Source organism: Homalodisca vitripennis, chromosome X (assembly GCF_021130785.1).
Source record: "Homalodisca vitripennis isolate AUS2020 chromosome X, UT_GWSS_2.1, whole genome shotgun sequence".
In the NCBI taxonomy this organism is placed as follows: Eukaryota; Metazoa; Arthropoda; class Insecta; order Hemiptera; family Cicadellidae; genus Homalodisca; species Homalodisca vitripennis.
Window position 1 is genome coordinate 138,599,390 of NC_060215.1, and position 9,569 is coordinate 138,608,958.

General features: G+C 32.5%; 1 non-coding gene across 1 annotated transcript; it reads right to left on the bottom strand.

The window, feature by feature from the left end:
* Positions 1-673: 673 nt before the first annotated feature.
* Positions 674-744, bottom strand: Trnav-uac. The gene has a single exon. It is a non-coding gene; the product is annotated as a tRNA-Val (tRNA).
* Between the last annotated feature and the right edge of the window lie 8,825 nt (positions 745-9,569).

The following is a 9,569-nucleotide window of genomic DNA, read 5'->3' on the forward strand; positions in this document are numbered from 1 at the left end:
CATGTCTTTCGATCAAGGCATTTTTCCTTCCACCCTGAACACAACGAATTCTTTTTCGTTTCTTCACCATTCACTAAAATTCTTTTGTATTCGCATTTTAAAAATAAATATCCTTAAATATATTTAAATTTTCTATGAGTTTTAAGTAAAGAGTTATAATTGATTTGTTTAGTCAGAAAACTGTAGGCCAGCCGCACTTATAACCGCAGAAACTAACGGTTCTGTAAGTTATAGGCATTATACTAATAAATATGTTTCTATGAACTTTAATAGCTTACAGATTGATATCTTAGAGTAGGTTTCCTGCAATATAAGCTTTAGTTACATTAAACAGACCTGCCTACAATTTCACAATGAATAGAGTATATAAAGCAAATTATTTCCAAACAACTACCGTTATTTTTTATGGTAATAACAACGATAATAGTAGCTTTTTGGATCTGTTTAGTCAAACTGATACTTTCAAAATAAAACTGCGAAGATAAATGATGCAATTTTAACAGAATATAAGTGCACGAGTTCTACTTTCAGATAGTGACATATGTTATATTCATTTTAGTAAGTACTGTACTTATATTTTTATTTAAATATAATTTAATAACATTAAACTTTACGTATGTATATAATATAAATATTAATTTAATTTTAATAAACATTGAATCACAAAAAGTTCTTGCTCCGCCGGGACTCGAACCCGGATCTTTCACTTGTAGGGTGAATGTGCTACCATTACACCACAGAGCCCTTACTTTTTATGATTCGCCGTTTCTTTCATATATGTGTTTAAATTATTATTGACAGGTATTTGGTCTTAAAAACCGCACGATCAATTATTCTACTTACAATATCAAATATAATGTTCATAATTTCCTTCACGCTAGCGCCAACAGTGGTTAGTTCTTACATTCGCACACAGTGGCGCTGTTGCCCTCAGTTAGCACCTCGCAATGTAAATAAAATCCTATGTCGATCGTATAAATTAATTCACTGTAATTGTATTTCGAGGACCTCCATGCCCTCGACTAACAATATGTTACTCAATGACTCAAATGTTTGTGTGCTGCTCATTCAATCTTAACTAATATTAAGGTTTCAATTTACTGTTCTATCTCTAAAGTAATTAAGTGACAACTGTACATAAACCCATTTCCCCGATACATAAATATTCTAGAACCTCGACTTTGAATCCTTACAGAATCAGAGTAAAAAAAGTTGCCAAACATTTCTTACACTCAAATCCTGATGCTAAACATATTATATACACCACACGTCACTCAACGATCAGTATCTGACTGGTGTTTACTTATGTGTTTAGCTACGAACAAACAGGCATAGGACTCAGAATAATTCCTTGATTTTATTTTACTTTAATTATGTGTTTTGTAACATTTATTGTATTTTACAAGAATATATGTCTAATTTATAATCATAAAAAAAGGTTTTACAGAATTCTAGAGCGTATTTAGTTTGTTTAACATTTGAAGTTTTTTTTTTTGTATTTCAATATTGGGATATTAATAATAAATCATGCAACTAGTCTGAAATCTATCCCAGTTGTTCGAAAGGGGAGAGGTGTCAGTGGATGAGTCAATACAGCAGTCATGTCAAGAGTAAAGCGGTGAGTCCGATCACGAGTCACGTTACAGTAAAGGACGCGTAAATCGGCAGAGTGTCGGTGCGGGCCCGGCTCGGTTACCGTGAGGCCACACATGTCCGTACGCAATCCGAGCGCAAAAATCCCACTGTTTGTACTAGAGTATATTTCTTTTGGATTTTAAAATGAAAGATACTTAAAAAAATGCTCAGCAAGTAAAAAAGTAGTTACTTAGTCATTTTGTAAGTATTTTTATTACAACTAGTAAAACATAGTAAATATTTGTAAAATATATACTAGACTATAATGTTTTTTCATGCTGTCAAACCTTATGACTGCAAATGAAATAGTTTAATTTTAAGAATTACTGTAGTTTGAAGAATAAAATAAATATGAAAAGCCATAGTAATAGTTTAAATCTAAGCCCTACAAAATACAGGAAAGATTTTTGAAAACTAATTTCAATACATCAAAACTAAATATAGTTTTGCGCAAAATAAATAAACTCTTGTTATTTTTAAATGAAAAAAAAATATATAACTTAAATTGCTCTAATATCACTAAATATACAACATATTTTATAAGTTATGTGAATAAAACATGTTTTAATGTCACCTTGTGTGTTTTGTGGTAATTTTAGCACAGTAAGAAAGCATTACTAGTTTACTATAAAAAACCTCTTCCTCACTTCTTAAATAAATGTCTCTGTATCCATGACTATGCCGCTCCCAGACCGCACCTTACCCGTCAAAATTCAAACTTCACGTATCGGTAACGGAGCGGCCACGACGGTCTGGTGTCGGTGCGGACATGACGTGTGGAAACTGCGCTGTAATTCTTTCACCGTATGACTGCCAACTCACGGCCGACTCACGTGTCGGGCGCGGTGCGGGTATGTGTGATATGTTGTTTCATTAGTGACTTAGTGAGTAAACTAATAGTTATTATTTGTCTAACTTGGAAGCAATTAACTATTTTACAGTGACGTACCTGTAAGTAAATACGAGTATCTTGTTCAATACTCAGACTACACGACGCTCTGTCTAAGATCAAAGTCAAATATTACTTGGAAATCGAAACTTACATGGAAATATATTCAAGCATTTAATTCTTTGTCGAAAACACGTTACAATAAACAGTCAAAAACAAACTTTGTTAATTTCAACTTGAGACAGCCAAAAAAAGACATTCTGTGCGCCTACCAAGCAACAATAGCAGTATAAACATCTTCATAACTATAATTCTACAAGTAATGTTATAAAAGTTACAGCAGTCTATAAACATAATAGCTTATTTTTAGTGACCTTTATATATATATATATATATATATATATATATATATATATATATATATATATATATATATATATATATCTGCTGTCACTTGATAACAATTAAGTATGTCTACCTTAGTCTTCTTATACAAGCTAATAAATTTAAATGTGATCAGCCCACATCTCCTTAAGAATCAACTAAAGAATTCCAGCTTAAAAGTAATATGAAACAAAAATGAATGATTCATTATTTATAACTTTACGTTTTGTTATAACTAGGATATACTAATAATTGTACTACTGTATGTTTGAAACTAAATGGAGACTACTATAACTACTGTTTCCCCTTATATTCCCGCGATATTAAATGACATTAGTCATTTAGATATTAGAACTCTTACTTCGGGGCAATTACTTCTTACTAGTAATATCAACCTCCAATTAGAAGGTATATCGAGGTATTGCGGAGCTGCCTTCTGCATTCAGACAAGAATGACAGGGAGACAGCTTCCAAATAATACAATTCAATTTGTTTTGTTAAAGGTGTTACATAAATTGAGTGAACAAGATTATATAGTTTGCCACACGATGTTTTCAAAATGAGAACAATGATTAATCGCTTAAAGTTACAGCAATTTCTTATATAATATATTAAAAATTGATACAGAAATACATGTTAATATATTTTATTGTGTCATATTGATGCATGCTGCGCTAATATTCATAGTTTTATTGTATTTAAAATGCATTTTTGTTTTGATTTAATTAGTTTATTGTACAAGTAACTCAGCCGCTGGCCGCTAGGAGCGCTACTGTGGCTCCCCGTCTCATGCAACGAGCTCCTCATGCAAATTGGAGTGATCGCAACCGGCGCGCCGGTTTCGATCACCCCATTTTACCGCTGCATGAGGAGCTCGTGTCAAGTGCATGTTCCCCTGTTCACATTTTACTTCCAGAGGTCGTGTAATGTCGCTGTCTACCTACATATTGACTTTGGAATTAAAGGATACGTAGCAGCATTCACAGTAACCATATAACTGAAAATAAAATAAATATTAAATAAAATAGTATTTAATTTATTTTAATAGTCAAGTAGTATATAAGAAATAATCACATGTTGTGCTTTCAGAATGTACTTGTTACTTCGATAACATAGGTTATAGAATCATGACAACCAAATTGTTGTAGTACAATATGTTGCAGTTTTCATGTAAAATGCCCCTTTCAGCTCAGTTGGGCGAAAGGTAGATTTCACACGGAGCTGTCATTTCGTAATGTCAAACTGAAGATTAATTATTAGTTTAGATGTTAGATTTGCACAACTCTGATGGGACAATAACTATCATGTTGTTATGTTAATACTATAGTAATACTTTAAAACATTTAAAAAGTTCCAAAAACCTTGAAACTTTGAAGTAAAAGTGTGTTATAACCATATACATTGTGAAATGCTAGTATATTTAGTTAAATTATTCCAAAATTATGTTAGTAAACATTTTAGTTATAACGGTTTAATTGAATAATTTTATGTACAACAATAAACAACCACCATATTTAAGCTTTAAAAGGTATGAAATAATTAGTAGGAATAATTATTATTTGAAATTACTTAACAAAGGCCCTATTTTAGTATATATTGTAAAATATTCCAGATAAATTTTCACTTTTAAAATTGCGAATATACGCCATTTCGAAACCTTTTATCAGCTAAGTCTGGCTAATGAACTATCCAAGTTTGGTTCAAACGTATAAATACCTACGGTAGTTATCATGTCATTAATTATTCCCGAAAAAAAAAACTTTGTACGTCTGCTATCTGGAAAGCCTACGTGGTATTAAGAACACGTGCGGTTGAACATTATTGTAAATTACCTTACAATTCTACAACTCCTTTCATTTTTAAAATAATCTATATACATATTCCTTCTTTCAATAAAAATAATTTTTATCGATTTATCCATGTGACAACAAAGGTGTCTGACTGTGTATTCAACTGGCACTGCGGAAATTCCATTAAATTTTAAATGTATATTCGATTGCCAATACTAAAACTAAATCTACTGATGATTTTTCCAATTATTTCAATTGTGTTTTTTTACTCTTTTGGGTTGTGGTGATAGTCATGCACGCTTCATGGCTGGGATGAGTTTGGAGGCACATACGCAGTTTGGATGAGTTCGTTTACCAGTATTAACCAATAAAACCTTTTAAGATGGCAGTAATTCACATTTGAATTTAGAAAATTATTTTTGTTGAGAGGAGGCAATATATGCATCTTACACGCTGTTTGTCGGATGAGAAGTAATTTATTGCAGTTTGAGTTTTGAACTTGTTCGGATAGATAAAGTTTTAGTTGATTCACAATTGCACATTGTTAGTTCTGTTATTTACATAACTATTTTCGCTTGTAATACTTGTGTATAACTAAAATGCAAATAGTATGGTGACAATGAATCAATGTGTACTATAAAAACATACCATCTGTAGTGACCTGCCGTATCTCTTGAGCTCTAGCGCTAATGGCAATGTCAGCAGGAAACAGTGTTGCGTGTAAGCCGCAATAATCATCTGTTTTAACTTCTAACACTGTATAACTACTTGTTTTACTTATCGTGATTCCACTAATCCAATACACGGGTTATCTGTAATTAGTATTAGGACCTCTCCATCACCACTCTTCCTCTCCGCTGCGTATTATCACCCCATCCAGGTGGCCCATGAGGAGATCGATTAGCCCACCACCTTGCCTCACTATTCGCTTCTCATCATCAGCAAAAATCATCAGAAATACGCGTTTTGAAGAGTAAAGAAAAATATAAGGTTTTATTTGTAGTGTGGGTTTGAGTGGTGTGTGGGTGGTGTGTTGCGGGGTGCGGTACAGTTTGGCTTAAAGGGGCGTAATACAAAAGTGTGGTCTAAGCCGCAAAAGGTGTTAATCGGGGCCTGAGTTAATGTTCGATTAACATTTTTAGCAATCTATCAAAGTTCAATTATTGTTCCATATTTAATTTATTTTGTTACCCTGAGAAATTATACAGATACATGTAATTGCTGTGTATATTTAGATTAGAAAGTAGGTAAATAAGCATAGCATTTTCTTACTCATGTTACTTATGTTCTTATCGTGCTAGAATACCTGATTCTAACATGATATCTAAGTTTTGAAGTAAAAAACACTGAAGATATTATTTATATCAGTGACATTAAGGGTCCAATATATACGTAATAATAGTACGCACACTTATACCTTTTTTGACCCTTGATCTATCAGTAAATATTGGTACACTTTTGTTATTAGGAGTGGATAAATGACATGAGTTTGTTTCTTTCGCTAACAAACTAGCTCAAATAAGCTAATTTATACTATGTTGTATCTTACATAGTTTAGCCAAACTTAAGGGTTTGTTTACGAATGTTACCTTTGTATGTTAACCTCTTAAAATTAATATATAAAAAGACAAGTGTATATTTCTTGGCGCAACAATAAATTCAGAATATTATGAAGACAGCAATACCAATTACTTGGTTTGTTAAGTATACAAATATTTGTTACGAATTTCTAAAAGCACAACAGTTACTCCTGTATTGGCCAGGTGGACATACGAGTTAGTTATAACTGCGGCTACTAGGTGCGCTGACTTCTGTTTTAGTTCTGCAGTGAGCCGAGAGGTGCGCTAGTGTTTTGCGTAGTTCCGCTGTCCACATAAATAAATTATATATTTTAGTATATTGAATAAATAATAATTAATTGTTGCGAGTTGAATAAACTGTAAAAAACCATAGAAATCAGTAGTATTTAAAATAATTGTGCACAATAATATTCAGATTATATATTGTAATCGTAAATATAGACCCTCTCGTTTTCATAAGATATTATTGTCTTCTACAAGTACCTCCCCATACCACCTAGTGATGTTAAGTGATATACGCAAAATTTATTTGCGGACGGTAGATATTATTTGGAGGCTGCTGAACCGACACCTTCACCTAGGTGCGGGGAAGCGGCTCATTAAAATGAATTAATGACTGAGAATGAAGAAGGTTGTTTGTTTATGCTCAAAGTGTATCAGAGCGTAATACATACCAGACAATAAGTGTTTAACTAAAATTCATGGAATTGCCAACCTGAGTAATTGATAGCTTAACTGAAGAGATCAAATTGAGGATTATTGTTTACGAGAGGTTTACAGACAAGTTTAGAAACTAAAAATCCACTTTCTCTTCGTAAACGGCTTAAAGAATGTGGTCTACAGGAACTTTATCCCAATCTAGAAATATTAATAAGGATGTTTCTCTTTACTTAGTGACGAACGCATCAGCTGGGAGGTATGTATCAAAATACAAACAGCCTAATTTAATACTTAAATTAAGATTATTTCACTATGTAACACAGTTATATGTTACATGAAAGTGAAACTATTACGTAACATATTATTTACTGTGATTAGTAACATATTTTTAGAAATAGCATATAAAACTAATATCATAGGCCTATGTGTTTTACTGTGAATGGTATCGTTATTATAACATTCGTTATTCGCGTATTTGTAACGCTTTCAGTGCCAATAGTAGTAAACCCTCTGCTCCCTGTACTGTCACAGAGCTAAATATTGGTACTGTGAGGGTTAATAATAACCTAATCGCCTAGAATTGTTACTAATTATTGGTTTCTCTCATTTGCAAAAAAATCATCAGAAATACGCGTTTTGAAGAGTAAAGAAAAATATAAGGTTTTATTTTTAGTGTGGGTTTAAGTGGTGCGTGTGCGGTACAGTTTGGCTTAAATGGGCATAATACAAAAGTGTGGTTATTTATATCAGTGACATTTAAGGTCTAATAGTGTTATTAGATTAAAACTTGTGGCATTCCTGCTGTGGGGAACTATTATACAGTTTTGATATCTGTGACCATGATGTGTAAAAATAACCATCGTTTACCAAAAACTAAATATCCATTTAAATTATTTTGACATATCACAACTGTCAGAGAGCCACGAGTACATATTATTGGCTTTAAATCATTACGAGTTCATGTGATTTGTTCAATTGGTATATTTTAACCAAGTCTTCTTTTATGATATTGATCCTGCAGCCTGTATTCATGAGTAGGGTAAAGTGATTTAAGAGTCTGAATCTACATAACATTTATTGTTACATAAAGTGCTCTCCCGTAGTTTTAGAAATATTCAACAGATGGCACCGTTTGGTCCAAGGGTGGTTAAAATTACTTTATATTCTGCAGTCGAGTTGCTTTTTAACTAATACTATACTTTGAAGATTTCTTTATTAAAAAATACAGCTATAGTATACATATATTAAGTACATGCTTGCAGTAATTAAATCTGAACTTTGATATAATTTTATTGCTTAAAAGAGTAATTATTATGTAATTACATCATATTGTACCCACAAGTAGCGCGCATATCTGCTTTCTGTTGCCAGGGTAAATAAATACTTCCACGTATAGCACTTCTAGCGGCCGTTACAGAACTGAGTGGATATGGGTTACGACAAACTAGCAGTAATCCTGAAAAGCCTGCCGTATTTATATGACAGAGCAACAATATTAATTTGATTAATATAGCACTGTCCAAGAGAAGGGGCTGCAAACGAACAATTTTGGTTAAATGTGTTTGTGTGCGGCTCTTGCTGGGTGTTTTGTGCGGTGCATGGTCAGAGCGGCGGGGTACTTGCACTAGAGCTAGACTGTGGAAATAGCATTGAGCCAACACACTGTTTATGAATACCCGAATATTGACTTTAGTACTTCTTTATTAGGAGAAAAGGTAAACCGATTCTCTTTTGTCAGGAGCTGGAGTTGTGTGTGGCACAAGACGAGTTCTGGGATACGCTGATCACAAGTAGATCTTGGAATGAGAAATAATGGCGATATTCTGACTGTTACGATATAATATTAGAAGTATACAAAATAAAATAAACGAATTTACAGTTTTTCACATGTGGTTCCGGATGTTATTTGCCTTCAAGAATCTTGGACGACTGACGTTATTGAAGCACTACTCCGTCATATAAGCTTAGTTTATGTTTTATTTCTTTTACCAGGATTTCAAAACAATAATTTTTTCCAGCCTTTGAAAAACACATTGATTATATTATTGAATTAACTGTAAAAACAATATTACAAATTGTGACTTTAATATTAACTTCCTTTGTGGCAAGAACAAATCGTTAGAATTTATGAATAGTTTGTTTTTAGTTTTAGTTTTACAAATTTATTAGAAAAGGTTTGATAGTGCTAGGTAAACAAACAGTGATGAATATTGGATGGATAAACAATAACAATATTAGTCTACTGGAACAAATTACTGAGACTTGAACTTACATCAAAATCCTAATAAATCTTTGATGAAAGTAAACTTTTTGAGTCTTGAACCAACTAGAACACAACACATCAAATAAACGCGGAAATACCGGTTATGGAAGGGAATACAATCAGAAACGTTATGTCGGCGCTCAGTGACAGTGACATTGCCAACTCAAAATTTCCGTGATGCCCAAGCGCAATAGACCGTTGCATTTTGGGATACGATACGAAACATCTGATACGTAATTTTAGAGCAACTGAGTTAAAATAATGCAAAATATAATTTTTATGTAACTTTTACCACAACACAAATTCCATTTAAATATCATTATTTATTAATGAACAATAATCAGGTTATAGTTATTTGTCGTGGAATA